Genomic DNA, 15730 nt, shown 5'->3' on the forward strand with positions numbered 1-15730 from the left:
TTCCCATTGCCCTTACCATGCTATGAACCTTCAGGTGACAGAAATGTATTCTTTTCCTGTATTCTTCCTCTTGCCCAATTCCACTGCTCTCTACACAGTGATGAACACAGTTATTCTGTAAAAACTGAAGACCTTTAAAGCTTAAAGGGACTTTGGAGTCATTTAGTTCAGTCCCCTCAATTTACAGATGAGGAAACTGACGCTTGGAGATCTCAGGATATGGCAACTTGAAACACAGAAGTTTAATTTTTTTTTCCAAATTTGGATTTTTTGCTATTGAGTAAGAGATTTCCTTCTGACATGGATAGTTGCTGAGCTAATGATTTTGTAATTTCTACTTGCCAGCAGATCTCTACTCCATGAATTCCAAAGTTTTCCATTTGCATTTTTTGTTCAACTTATCCTGTATGTCCAAAATGGACTTCTTCAGGCTTCCATTTCCTATCTTCATCCATACCAGGTCCTTCATTCTCTCAGTCTAGCTCCAGCACTACCATAAGGCCTTCCATGACAATTACATCTTCTTTGATTTGTACCTCCTTCAGTCTCCCATAGTACCTTGCTTAGATCTCCCCCTTACACCAATTTCACTTTCCCTTTCTTTTTGTCAATTTGTATACATATATAAGAAAGTCCTAGAGGGCATGCTTTATAATACATAAGCCTAGAATTTAGCATAACACCTTGTTAATAGTGCATGCCTACTAAAATGTTTGCATTGTAGTAAACTAAAGATAAATGAATATGCCCCCAAAATTTCTTAATTGAAGAAAGTATTGTAATGACTTCAGTCCTATGCTTTTTTTAAACCTTGCCTTCCATCTTAGAATCAATACTAAGTGTCAGAGAGAGGTAAGGGCTAGGCAATTGAGGGTAAATTACTTGCCCAGTGTCACATAACTATGTAGTCTGAGTCTAGATTTGAACCCAGCATCTCATCTCCAAGCCTGGCTTTCTATCTTACTGAACCACCCAGATACCCCCAGCCCTATGTTCTTAAAGACAAAATAAAAGAAAAAAATTCTACTTCCTTTTAACTATGTATCTATGAGATCTGAGGTTAGTGAGAGGCATAAAGGAAGAAGAAACAGGATATAGAGGAGCTTGTCAAGTACTTTGCATTCAAGTGTTATTGTGCTAATGTGCTAATGATGGATACTGGTTAAAAAATGGCGCTAAGGGAAGACCAATTGGGCTAGACCAAGTAGACACAGAGAAGGTCTGTGCTGAGACTAATGTCACTTTTAAGGACAGTGAGGTATCACTTCTCAAAGCAGCTGAAAGATGAGAGGCTGCTATAAATCCCAGACCTTCTTTTGATCCCTAAATGATGACTGAATAATTATCAGTCACTGCTGTGTGCCTCCTTCCCTTCTGTCCAAAATCTCTATGAAAATAATCCATCCATGAATCAAAGACACACTTAATGAAGACTTGAGACAGGAATGGGTACTCTATAGCAGACTATATTTTAGTAGTCACTTTGAGTGAAAGGTGAAGAGGATTCACTTTCAGTGAGTTTATATTGTTAATTATTCAAAAAACGTGATTTGTTGGAACAGAACATCACCTAGTAGGCAATTTTGGTGTAGTCAACATGCATTTATTAAGCATTTTCTATTTATTGGGCACTGTGTGGAGCACTAGTGATAGAAATAAAGGCATAAAACCATTTCTTTTTCCAAAGGAATTCCCAGTCTGGTGGGGAAGACAGTAGCTATCTACTTTTAAAGATAGAGACTGAGTAAATTGGAGATAATCTTTGAAAGGAGGAAGCTTTAATGGGGACCACAAAAGTTGAAACATCCCTGTCTCATTTGATATTCATAATAATCCTGAGAGGAAAGAAGTACAAAGATTATTCCTATTTTAAGTTGTGGAAACAGGCTCAGAGAAATTAAGAATAGGACTGATGTCATTGGGCCTCAAGTTGGAGAATTAGGACAGAAGATCATATCTTTTGATGCCAGGCCTAAGAGTCTTTACACTCTTCTACAATACTTCTTAGAATGTATAGCTTTAAGGAAAATATTTAAATTATAATATGTTAAACTGCTATGTTACTTCTTAGGAAAATGTGGATTGTGGTTTTCAGAGGCATGTTCTAATGTTGGCATATGGAAAATTGCATCCAAAAATTATGGAAGAAAGCCTTTGGCTTTGTCTCATGAGTAAAGGTCCCTATTTACTATCTGCCCAATTATTAATAGAAGCCAAATATGGTCAGGAGCTTTAGAGGCCACTGTTATTTCATTTCTCATTTTAAAAATTGTCATTTGATAATATCCTCTTTGCTCATTCCTACTCCTTAAATACTGATTATAATGAACTTGAAATAAATGGGCTTTTGTTGGTTACAAAGGGACTTTATTTTAATTTAGTAATATTTAATAATGCATTATCCCCTATGGTGTCCTTAAGTCATATTTCATGGTGCTCAGTGCTTCTGGGAAATAAATGTTATGGACTCTGGCATCTGCCTGGGAAATCCTGCGATCTATGCCAACGAATTAAAAGGAAATGTGATTAAATTCAATTGATTTGTTAAACCCACCCACACACAAAAAAATCCATTCTGCTTTGAAGGGCATCTGGTACAAGGCAATTTACCTGACGAGTGCATTTCTGCCTAGGGTGGATGGTGGTGCTTAATAGCAGCAGTGCAGGGATTTTGACAAGTTGACATCCAAAACTTAAAGGCATCTTGGAATCTGGGCAATGTCATCTTACTTTTAGTTGTCAACCCTTCTCTAATGTTTGGGAAGTCATAGAATCTTGCAAGAAAGAGCCTAGGGATCATCTAGCATAAAGATTCATAAGCTTTTAAAAATTAAATAACTCTACAAAATTAGTTTCTTTGTTAAAGTATGTATTGTATACAATTAAAAGCATTGTGAGGAAATGTTCAAGTCATCTATGTGGGTCTTTCTCCTCTGTAAAATGAAAGGTTTAGAATAGATGATTTTAAAGATATTTTTCAACTTTGACTCTAGCATGTTTAATAGATGGTTATTGAATTGAATTTTGTTGTTTAGAAGAGAATTAAAGTTTCCCAATATTATATTATTGTATTGGGGTGGTGGAGTGATTCTTAAATTGTGTGTGTTTAGCCTTTTGATTCCCTCCTTATATTTTTTGGGGGGGTTATAATTTGAGGTGGGGATTTTTTTTTGATACCAGACAGATTGATAAGTATATTCCTAGACAAAAAAAAAAAACAAACAAACATACATTTTACAGAAGGGAAAAAATTGAGAAAGGGCACAGGCTTTAACTGGAATGGCCGTTATTCCAAACTCCATTCCTTATTTTTTGGGAATAAAATGATTCTTTTTTAAAATTCAATTCTATTGTCATGTCTGCATTCTCTCCCTTCCATCTCTACCCTATCACATAACTCCCAGTTAAGAAAGCAAGAAAAAGAAAACCCATATGGGCATAATTCTAATAGAAAGGCAAAAGGGAAGGAAAGGAGAGGAAGATTAGGGAACTGGAATTTGATTCAGAAAATGAATGTTTCCTGGGCTTCTCTGCTAAAGCCTTTTATGTGACATCCATTGGTCTATTTGGAATCCATTTAATACTAAAATGTTTGTCACCAGGAGATACTACTTACTAGAGTCAATGCTAGATAGATAGAAAGAGTTTGTGCTAACAGATAAGGAGAGTGTGGTCATACAAAGCAGCAACATGGCTCATTGGCCTCATGTGTCCAGAACTCTGCCCCAAGCTCAAAGCTCATCAGCCCTATACATCAGTTTCTGCTGATAAATAGTGGACATGGGCAGGTAGGTGGCTCAGTGGATTTAGAGCCAGGTCTAGAGATGGGAGTTCTTGGGTTCAAATCTGGCCTCAGACACTTCCTAGCTGTATGATCCTGGGCAAGTCACTTAATCCCCTACTTAAGCCCTTACGCTCTTCTGCCTTGGAATCAACATAGTATTGATTCTAAGATGGAAGGTAAGGGTTTAAGAAACAAAAATAAAATAAAAAAGAATGGACAGTTGTCATTTTGGGGGAGTTCCCAACATGTTATTCTAACTCCTTCCTGTTCCTCTTCATGCCCACCTGAAAATAGTTCATGTTGCATCTTAAAAAATGTCCATCTTTTCATCTTCCATAGTCTTGGGTTCCATTGTTGCCTCTCAGTTATATCTCAACAGTTTCTTTTGCTCTAAATTTGTCCATGTCCTTCCAACCCTACCCATTAGAAGGGAGATTAGGGTGCTAGAGAGTGGTCTATTTAGATGAGAGTTACAGTAAACAGGAAGAAAGAAAGAATTAGACCTATCCCTGCTATACTCCTGATGGCCTAGGTACAGCTGATATAGGAGAAAATATACATGTAGCTTAGATATATAAGCAATGTACTCATCCACTATTCATACCCCCCAATTTTATATATAAATAAATATACATAAGTATATACTTGTGTGTGTGTATATATATATATGACAGGTTCAGACTTAGGATCATAGATCTAAAACTGGAAGGAACCTCAGAGGCCATCTAGTCTAACCCCATTATTTCATAGCTTAAGGAAACTGAGGCCCCAAAAGAAAATAGGTTACCTGAAGTCAAATAAACAGTAACCATAAGACTTTGAATTGAGACCCTCTGATGGGAGAGTCTATACTCTTTCCCTTGTACTAATGATTCCAGACATAGAATCATAGACAAGTTATTCTTTTGTTATACTTTGGGTTAAAAATGCAATGCTTATTTAAATCATGACTTATGAAATATTAAATGAGGAAAGTGTTGATTAAGGTTGGCTCCCACATGAACAATTTAATATTTATGAAGCTCAGATTTAATTACATGAGCTCAAACCATCAAACAGATAATTTGTTTATTTGTTTGTGGTCTGTTTGGGAATTTGTAAAGCATTCTTATTGTCTCAACATTGATTAATGGGTGAATGGCAGTTGGAAAGGATATCTCCAGTAGAGCGTGCTAGATCTTGGCCCCATGTTGTTCAATATTTTCACCAGGCACTTGGATGAAAGCCAAGATGGCATGCTAATAAAATTTACAGGAGACTCAGAGCTGGCTTAAAAAGCTAAAATGCTGAAATGGTAACAGCAAGATCCATAAAGATTTTGAGAGGATAGTATGATGGGCTGAATCCAGTTTGATGAAGTTTAATAGGCACAAATATCAAGTCTTATACTCAAGATAAAATCAATTTTACAAGTAAAGGATGAATGAGGCACTGATAGAAAAGAACTTATATGAAAAATACCTTTGGAATTTTCATGAACTACAAGGTTAATAAGAGTTATCATTGTGACACAGCAGTAAAAACCAAAACAAACAGAATTAATGTCATCTTAAGCTCCATTAAGAGATATGTAGTATCCAGAGCAAAAAAGGTGATAGTTTTACCATCCTCTGCCCACTTCAGACCATTTTTGGAATATTTCTGTTTAGTTCCGGCCATCACAGTGTAGTGGTTCAAGAATTGGTCTTGGAGCCTGGAGGACCTAGGCAGAAGTTCTTCTTCTGACACATACTGTACTGACTTCATGTCCCTGAGCTAATCATTTAACCCCCCAGGTCTGTAGGCGAATTTCCAAGTCAGGAGTTCTTGATCTTGTGTTTATAAACTAAAACACACACACACACACACACACACACACACACACACACACACACACACACACACACACACACACACAAAACCCAAACCGTAACACTTTAATAACTTTCAGTATAGCTGGTTTGCTTCATAATCATACATTTTGTTTTATTCATTTTAAAACAATATTCCAAGGCTCTTTATTTGACCTTTATTGAGCTGCAGGAATCCATCACACAAAAAAGTTTTGAGTCCTCTCTCTAATGTAAATTGCATAGAAGGTGGTGAAGTACACTGGTAGATGATACTCTGTACTGAGATCTCTAAATACCAGTCAGATGTCAAATCTAGTTCCTATCACTTTCATGGCATAGTATTTTAGAAAGGATACTAGAAAACCTGATTGGGTCCAGGGGAAAGATCAGCAAGCAAGATAGGGAGGGATTGAAGACATTCCATATGAAGAACACTGAGAAAATAGGCTTAGGAAGGAAATGTCATTTTGTCTTCATGTATTTAAAAGGCTAGCTATATAGAAGGTTGAGATTTGATGTAGAGATAATTAGAGATAATGGGTAAGAGTTTCAGAGGGTTTGATTTTTAGGGTTAATATCAAGGGGAAAAAACCCCACAAAGTTCCTACCCACATGTAGGAAGTGATACCTTAGAGTCTTGTGAGTTTTTCATCACTGTAAATCCCCAAGTGGAAAGTGAATGCTCATACTTTGGCAGTGTAGTAGAAGGCAACATCATCATTATTATCATCATTACAACAACAATAATAACATTTATATAATAGTTGAAAGCTTCCTAACATTTTAAAAATATTGTACCATTTTATGCTCTCGGCCCTAGGAAGTAGGTACTATCATTGTCCTCATTTTATATATGAGGAAACTGAGGTAGAAAGAGGTTTAACTGACTTGCTCTGTGTCATATATCTAATGGCTGAAGTCAAATTTGAGCTCCAGTCTTCCTGACTCCAGGTTTGGCATTCTTTCTGTTGTACCACCTTGCTAGAGCTTCATTCTTCTCTTAATACAAATGGAATGCACCATTGAGTTTCCCAGTGATTCTTTGAATTTTTGCCCCTTTCCGTGGTAGCAAAACAATAATGTAATAATAAGCACTTACATTTTAAGAGTGATTTATGGTTGCAAAGTGCTTAATAAGGGAAAAGACAAGAATGCCATTTGACTGAGTGGGAGGAAAGTCTAGATACCTGGGGATTGATGTGATGAAGGAGACCATTTCCTATGTTCTCTAATGGGGAAACACAGGCATTATAATTATAGGACCCACTACATAAAAAAAAAAAACCTCAAACCTCAGTTTAAAATAGAATTTGGGAAGGAGGTATGCTTTTAAAACAATGGTTGTTGAAGGGCAAAATTGTAGGATACTATTGAAAAAAATCAATTCAGTGGCATCCTCCTACTGCCCAGTTGTACCTCAGCAGACACTCCGTCATACAGAGGAAGGGAACAGAAATGCTTATTTTCAGCCCAAAATTGGACTGTGGCTTCACTCTCCAGAGTACATTAAAAGGGTGAAAAGAGACCATTCATTTCTGTTGTGGTGTTCTAACCTAATATCCAGTGGTGCTTAGTAGCAGCCCTTCTATAAGTAATTGCCCTAGGCATAAGTCATTCAATCAATCAATATTTTAAGTGCCCACTGTGTGCCAGACATTCTGTTAATCATTCCAGAAAGTCCTGCTCAGTTATAATGGAATGCCTACTTCAAGTGATATAGGCACAAAGGAAAGAGTGCTGCTCCAGGAGTCAGGAAAATCAGAGTTCAAATCTAGTCTCAGATATGTATTAGCTTTGTAATGCTGGGAAAGTCACTTAATCTCTATCTGCTTCAGTTTCCTCATATGTAAAATGAAGGTAATAAGAGCACCTATATATACCACAAGGTTATTGGGAAGAGAAAATGACTTAATAATTGTATAAAGCATTTTAAAAATATTTAAAGTACTAGCTGTCATCATCGCCATCACTGTTGTTTTTCCTAACATCAGAATTCCAGAAGACTATCAACTTACCTCTGTGGTCTTGAGCCAAATCACTTCTGGTTTCTTTAGTTTTCTCCTTATAAAATGGAAGAGCCAGATTAGATGACCACTAAAGTCACTTTAAATTCTCACAGTTTACATTCCATATTCAGATATCATTCATCTCCAATATTCTGTGGTCTAAGGTGACTTCCACTGCTTATATCTCACATTCTGAAATTCTTTCAAGTTCTGACATTCTATATTCTCATGTTCTTCCATCTCTGACCATCTATGTTCTTAGGTCTCTTCCAGTGACAATGTTTTGTTCTCAGATCCTTTCCAGTTCTACCAATCTATCTTTTAAGGCTGCATTCTACAGTAACATTTAGTATTCTCCAGTCTTTTTCCAGCTTTGAATTCTATATTCCGATGTACCTTCTGGCACATCCTATGATTCCATGTTTCATTTCCAAGGTCTTATCATTCATATTCTTTATGATTCTAGAGCAAATGCTCCTAACCTGAGCTATGAACATGTTTCTAAAAATTGGTAATTGTACTTCTACATAATGAGTTTTCTTCCTAAGTCTGTATTTTATGTATTTAAAAACATGATTCTGAAAAACTAGGCTTAAACAGACTGCCCAAGTGGTCCATTATACAAAAATGTAAAGAATCCTTGGACTAACATCTACAAGAAAAGCAATAGGATGCAACATCATGTATTCCTTTATGGTGGCGCAATGAATAGAGTGCCAGATCTGAAGTCAGGAAGACTCATCTTCCTGAATTCAAATCTGTGTTCAGACATTTACTGTTTATTTCTAGGCAAGCCTCAGTTTTGTCATCTGTAAAATGAATTGGAAAAGGAAAAGGCAAACCATTCCGGTATCTTTGCCAAAAAGACTCCAAATGGAATTTTGAAGAGTTAGATACAGATGAAAACACCTGAACAACACCATTTTAGGCTCAAAAACTGGACTACTACTATCTTCCATCTACCTTACTAAGTTGTTGAAGAATTAATGGCCAAATTATTTTGAACAAAGGAGCAAATGTAGATGCTAGGAAAATTTGCCAAATTATTAGATGGGGCAGTGTCTAGAATGGGCTGATAAGGCTGAGATTAGTCATAATCTAGACAGCAAACCACATGAGGAGGCTTCAAATTACTAACCAATGTGTCAAGGGCAATAGGAAATCATTTCTGATGTCAGCAGAAAATTTGAGAGGGAACAGAGAAGGATTCTCACTTTTATAACTTCTGGTGGCTACGGACATCTCTAAGGGATCACTAGAATTGACATAGGGAGGGGGTGGCCTAGGGATGGATGTGGACCCTTAGTTGAAGTACCTAAGCCATGAAAAGAGAAACTAAATAAGACTTGAAGAAATTTTGTGGTAAGAAAACACTAGTAAAAGGAATTTGTGATGTTTTGATGTTATTGAAAGATACTGATTCTAATCCACCTAATTAATATTTCTAATAAGACATAGGAATTTTATGCTCTCATTTTTGTACTGTATCCTTCTGTGATCTCACAGAACATGTTCTTCTGTGTTGCTCTCATATCCCTATCATATAATTATACAATGGAAGAGAGCAACTTGTGCCTGTCATTCCTCCTCCCGGACTATATTAAAATCAATGAGGATAGAGACAATCTCTCCCTATGGTGGTGACCATGCTGTTATGAATGCTTAAAGTATTGCTTGCTAAGTGAATGAATCAGAATTGATCTGTATATAATTATATGAATAGGAAGACTGAAGAAAAAGCTAATGCTGTTCTCTCCTGGTTCTCCTTTTATCTATCTGACTTCTTCCAAATTTCCTTTGCTTACTTTTCCTCTGCAGACCTGTGAGATGTTCCCCCACAAGACTATCCTTGGATGAGCTCTTTTCTTCTTCCCTGGTGATCTTATCAGTTCCCATGGATTCCATTATTCTCTCTCTTCAGATGATTCTAATATCTGTATATATATATATATATATATATATCAGTCTTATACCGAATGCCCTAGAGGAGTCTCAAACTCAACACCTCTAAAATAGAACTCACTGCCTTTTCCCCCTCATCCTTCCTACTCCCAGACTTTCTTTTTACTGTTGAAGGTACCATCATCCTCCTAGGCTCTATACCTTATTGTCATCCTAGACTCCTCATTTCCACTTACCTCACCTATCCACTCTATTGTCAAGCCTTGTCTTTTCTACCTTTAAAATACCTCTGATTTATGGCCCTTTATCCTCATCCTGGTATAGACCCTATAATGAAATGAATATAGAACAATCTTTGAATTAGGAGGACCTGGGTGTTCAAGTGCAGAATGTGAAACATGCTGGCTTTGTGATTCTGGGCAAGGCACTTACTCTATAGATCAGTGATCTCAAAGTGTGATCCAGGAATTCTGGGGATCCCCAGTACCCTTTCAGGGGATCCACAAATTCAATAATTTTTCATAACAATACTATGAACATTTAAATTTCGAATATGGTAAATATCACCAATATAAACAAAAATTCTAGTGAGGGGGATCATCAGTAATTTTAAAGTGTGAAAAATGACCCTAAGACTTAAAAGTTGAAGTACTACTATTCTAAAAGACTCAAGTTACTCTCTAAGATGGTTGCAAATTTTACTAATAGTGGGAGTTTCCCATATCAAAGAAATCAAAGCTCTATACTATATCTTCCCTCCTTCCCCAGTAAACAAAACGAAATCCCAAACTTTAATAGAATTCCATCAAAGGAATATCCTTTTTAGTCTATGCCCTGTTTTCGAAAAAATAGCTGAAATAGCGTCTTTGGTGGTAGAATATTATTACAGCTCTGGAAAATGATGTAAATAATTGGTTGAGAATAATTCCCGAGTCAGTTATGTTACCCTTGATAAAACTGCAAAGTAAATATGGCTCCTGGGACTTGGGTATGCGGAAGCTTTTGTTTAAATAAACAGGCTCTGTTTTTATTTATTTGGAAATTTTTATTTGATCCATCTGCTGTATTTAAAAGTTTTGTAATCACTGTTCTGATGTATAGGTGAGATGCTTTAATGCTGCTCTCATCAGTGTTTCTAGCTCAGCTCAGAAAAGTTATATCTTTATGTTTGAAAGCTCCTTTTTTTGTAGATTATTTCCTATGAAAAAGAACATATCACTAAGCATTAGGAGGCTTCCCCTATAGTTTGGGGTAAGCTGTTAATTAAATTTGTGGTAAAATAATTTAGATTCAGATCCCAATTTCTTCTTCCACTAAAGGGTGATCTACATATCTGTCCTGTTTACCTCCTATGATGTTTGTGTAAGAGAGACAGCAGGGAGTGGTTGTTAGCATAGTAATCCAAGAGTGAGGAAGCTTGGTTTCAAGGCTTGGTTCTGCAACTAATCGTGACCCTGGACATTTGCAAGATAAAGGTGGAGCTATTAGTAGATAAATAAAGTCCTTTTCATGTCTAATACAGGAGAAAAAATAAGGAATTGGGATGAGAAGACTTTGGAAACAAACAGAAAAACATAGTCCAGATGTATTGTTGCTATTATCCCTTAGTATTTTTCTTAAGTTTTAGCATCGTCTCATGAACCTAGAATCTTAGAGGTCCCAACGCTCTTCCCATTTCACGAAGGAGCAGAGTAGGGCCCAAAGATTAGAAGTAACTGCCCCAAATTCACATGGATTATAAGAACCAGAGACACAATATAAAGTAGATCCTTCAACTCTGGTTCTTCTGAGTGCCCTTCCTCTTTGTATCAAGGCACTTACTGCTGCCTCTCTAATCAGTCACAGCTCTCTGACATGGAATGTCCCAGAAACAATTAAATAGCAATTATTATTTAATATCATTTCTATCAACTGGAGGATCCCAGCAGATCGAGGCATAAAGTTATTCTCCACATTTCAGCCTTTGAAACCCATTTTCCCCTTATCTAGTGGGAACCTTCATTACCAAGTTTTCTGAGCCAGTATGTGAGGTATGAGAAGACCAGCATTTAATAGATAGAGTGTATGACTTCGCACATACTCTGGAAGAGATTTTGCTAGATCTGCCCCCATCCTTTCTGTCTGTAACTTCCATTACTAGCAACTCTTGCCAACATTCACTGACTGGGGTGGTGGGAGCAGATGCTGGAAACAAGAAGGTCATGCCGAAGACAAGAGCAAATATTCCCAGAAACTGAGTGGTCAGGTTTCTTTAAAAAATGTGCATGGGTTGTATTTCTAGAGGGAGGCTGTGAGCTGAAAGCAAACAGAAATCCCACAAAACAAATAACAATTTGTTTTCAGCAGGATTTGGGCTTATACATTTTAACCCAGCCCACCAACCAAGATAACAGCAGTTAAGAGTTAGACAATCCCTGAGAAATCATCAAGGCCATTCATAGATACCCATTTTATAGCTATAGATAAAGAATTATAGAGTCTAGAGAGATGAAAAGAGTTGTCCATGATCATATATCCAAATCTCATAGGTCATGCATCTTTTTTTTAAACCAATTGCTTTAGAATCAATACTCTGTATTGGCTCCAAGGCAGAAGAGTGGTGGTGGTGGTTGTGTTTTTTAAAGAATCATGATTGGCAAAACTATCAATAAGAACATGAAAAAGTGTTCCAAATCCCTCCTGATTAGAGCAAATTAAAACAACTCTGAGGTACCACCTCACAAGTAGCAGACAGGACAATATAGCAGCAAAGGAAAGTAATAAATGTTGGAGAGGATGTGGCAAAATTAGAATATTAATGCATTGCTGGTGGAGTTGTAGAAGTAGTAGATGAGGAAAGGGAGGAGTCTCAGAAAGCCTCATTTAGTTTCCAAGAGTCAGTTAGGTGGTGCAAGGGATAGAATGCAAGGAATGGAGTCATCTTCCTGTGTTTAAATCTAGCCTCAGACACTTGCTAGTTGGGTGATCCTGGATAAGTCACTTCACCCTATTTGCCTCATAAAGCAAATGAGCTGGAGAAGGAAGTGGCAAACCATTCCAGTATCTTTGTTAAGAAAACCCAAAATGGGGTCAAGAAGAGTTGTAGGTGACTGCAACAACTGAATAACAACAAAAAGTCTGATAGTTAATAGGTGTCAGAGGAAGTATATAAACTCAGGGCTTCCAGATTCTAAGTCCAACATGTTATATATTGCACCATCCTTTGTGAGGAAGAGATGGACCCTTTCCTTAAAATTTTCTGAAAACATTTTGTAGCATCTGCTTTTTTGGAGGGTGAAATACCCAAACAGATAAAGTCCAGTGACATGTCTGAAGTAAAGATCAGAAATACATAAAGGGAAAGAGACCAGACCTAAACATAACAGTAGTTGAAGGACCAGTCAGAATAATGAGTGCTGTTTGAAACAATTGGTTTCTAAAGCTCCCTTATTCAGATTTGGACCAGACTGACTTATAGAGATTTCTTGGAGGGATTTCTTTTGGTGTAACCAGTTTCAAATATTTTGCTCTACTCATACATGCAAGAATTGTCAGACCGTGTGTCTTGATATTCCGATTTCAAAGATTTCATCATTACATGCATTGAAAGGCAACAAAGTGTTTAAAGAAAAGAGGAATTTTTCTAAGTGGAAGTGGAGGGAAAGGGTTTAATGGAGAAAGATGAGTAAAAGATTGTATTTCTCACAACTCTGTGTGTGACTTTTATTTTTCTGAACTCTTCTATTTTTCCATTTTTCTACTGTGGTTAATTTTTTCTCAGAGAATTCCAAATATCGAACATTTCAAAATGTACAAACCAGTTCATTCTTAGTAAATAATTGTATTCTTTCTTCTACAAGCTATAATAGGAAATGCTGATCCAGGGGAGTGGAGAGTAGTAGAATGGCTACTGGATTCAGTAATAGATGGGGTTCCAATCTAACATTTACTACTTATTACCTGTGTGACTTTGGACAAGTCAGTTCTCTTCTTTGTATATTAATATTCTCTTCTGGACAATGAGATGTGTTACAATTTAGTTTCCAAGTGAAAATGAGAATGAATTCATGTAAACCCTCCAATTAATTTTCTTCTTTTATTGCTTGAGTCTTAAATTGCTGATGGATCAGTGGTTTGGGGAGTGGAGATTTTTATCACATTTTGGTGGTTTGGGGGATATTAAGATCTGTAGTTTTGTTTTGAGGCATGAACTAATGATTCATGTATGCTGTTCCATACTTTTTTCCTAACATTATATTGTAATTTATTTTTGTCTTTTTATTAAATTTCTTCTTCAGTGGCCTAAAGGAGCCAGCAATGATCCAGAGGCCCAGAGATTTAAAAAAAATTATCCTTATTGAAATGCTCATTGGATTACAATATCTTGAAAACCAGTAGTTTTTAAATTTTATTTTATTTCATTTTTTATTAAAAAAAACCTTTAGCTTCCATCTTAGAATCATTACTATATATTGGTTCCAAGGCAGAAGAGCATTAAGAATTAAGCAGTTGGTTTTAAGTAACTTGCCCAGGATCACTCAGTAATTAAGGATCATGAGGACAGATGTGAACCCAAGAGCTTCTTTCTCTAGGTCTGGCTCTCAATCTACTGAGCTACCTATCTTCTCTCTATTAACTCATTTTTGGATGTGCCTGACTCTTTTTAACCCATAACTTCTGTCTTAGAATTGATAGTAAGTCATGGGAGAACCACTAGTTTTAAAGCAAAGCCATGTAGCTACATAATTGGGTTATGAGCATGCAGATAGAACAATCTTGGTGAATGGAAATGTGTTTTGTGGGATCACAAATGTATAACCTAGATCAAATTGTTTACCATCTTGAGGAGAAAAGGAAGAGCAAGAGAGGGAGAAAATTTGGATCTCAAAATTTTGGAAAACATATGTTAAAATTTTTTATTACTTATAATTGGGAAAAATAAAATATAAAAAAAGAAGAAGAATGTTTGGGTATATGGTCCCTTGTATAAAGTTTGGGGTTTGTGAAATTCAGAAACATTTATGAAATCTAAGACATTTGAGCTGAATTTCATCAGCCCCTAAAGTGAAGAAATCTTGGTTCTGAAAGTACTGAAGCAAGTATAAGAAACATAAGACTTGTACTAACTCTGAAACAAATTAGCAGCAACATTTTTGGGGGGATGTTAAATGCTCATTCACAGGAAATGGTTATGATATTGGGATAAAAGGATCTTCACAGGGTTTTGGAAGCTTTTAAAGAGTGGTTTGTCCTTTTCTGGTATTTATGAAGTGGGCTGATGGTCTCTGTTGAGGAATTTGAATCAGAGGCTCCTCACCTCTCTCTGTCTATTAAATCTTTTGAATGGAGTCAAGATAGATTTTGAAGGACAAGTGAAGAAGCTGCTAGAATCGATGGAAAATTAGCCTTCAAAGCCCACCTTAGATCTTTTGGCAACTGTAAAATCTTTCCTTATTGCCCCAGCTGCAAGTCATCTTTCCCTGCTCAGATATCTCCAACATCCGGGACTTTCTTCTGTCCCCCTGACACATCATACCTTGTATTATACCAGTGCTGGGCTGGGAGTCAAAACATCTGGATCCAAATTCTAGCCTGAAGCATCTTGGGCAAAGTCAGTTAACTCCTCTGTGACTCACTTTCCTCATTTGTAAAAAGGGAACATCAGATTAGGTAGCCTTTGGCACCTTTTACCTCAAAATCTATTATCCATAGTTATTGCTGCACATATCTCATTCTGTTCAGTAGGCAGTAATTTCTTAGGGGTGCAGGAAGGACAGAGCCCATTTCCATTCCTATTTCCTCATTGTCTAGGAGAATATTCACTTACTCAATGTTTGCTGAATTAAATTGACAATTGATTTAAGATCCAGTTCCAATTGTAAGCACACTGAGTCCTTCATGGTTAATTACCAAGAAAATACATCATTGCAATAAGGTCGCTGAGCAGCAGTGATAGCTCAGTATCTGAATTTTGGTCAACACTTCATTATTTCCTCATAGAAGAGCAGCTGGGGCAATTGAATGGCTGGGCGTGCTGTCCTGTTCTCTTGTCAGACCTTGGATCTCATCCCATTTCCAGTCCAGGCCAAGCCAAATTAATGTAGCTGTGTCCATGGAGATCATATTGCAAAACTACCCCTGCAGGCTATTGCATTTCTCTTCTAAGCAGGAGGGTCCAGGGTTTCACTCAGCATTGCGGACATGGTTCCAAAAACTAAAGAGAGATG

General features: G+C 36.8%; 1 protein-coding gene across 5 annotated transcripts in view; it reads left to right on the plus strand.

The window, feature by feature from the left end:
• Positions 1-15730, plus strand: part of AFAP1 (actin filament associated protein 1) — a 231405-nt gene that overhangs the window by 130871 nt on the left and 84804 nt on the right. The gene's annotated exons all lie outside the window — the stretch shown is intronic.

Source organism: Monodelphis domestica, chromosome 6 (assembly GCF_027887165.1).
Source record: "Monodelphis domestica isolate mMonDom1 chromosome 6, mMonDom1.pri, whole genome shotgun sequence".
Lineage (NCBI taxonomy): Eukaryota > Metazoa > Chordata > Mammalia > Didelphimorphia > Didelphidae > Monodelphis > Monodelphis domestica.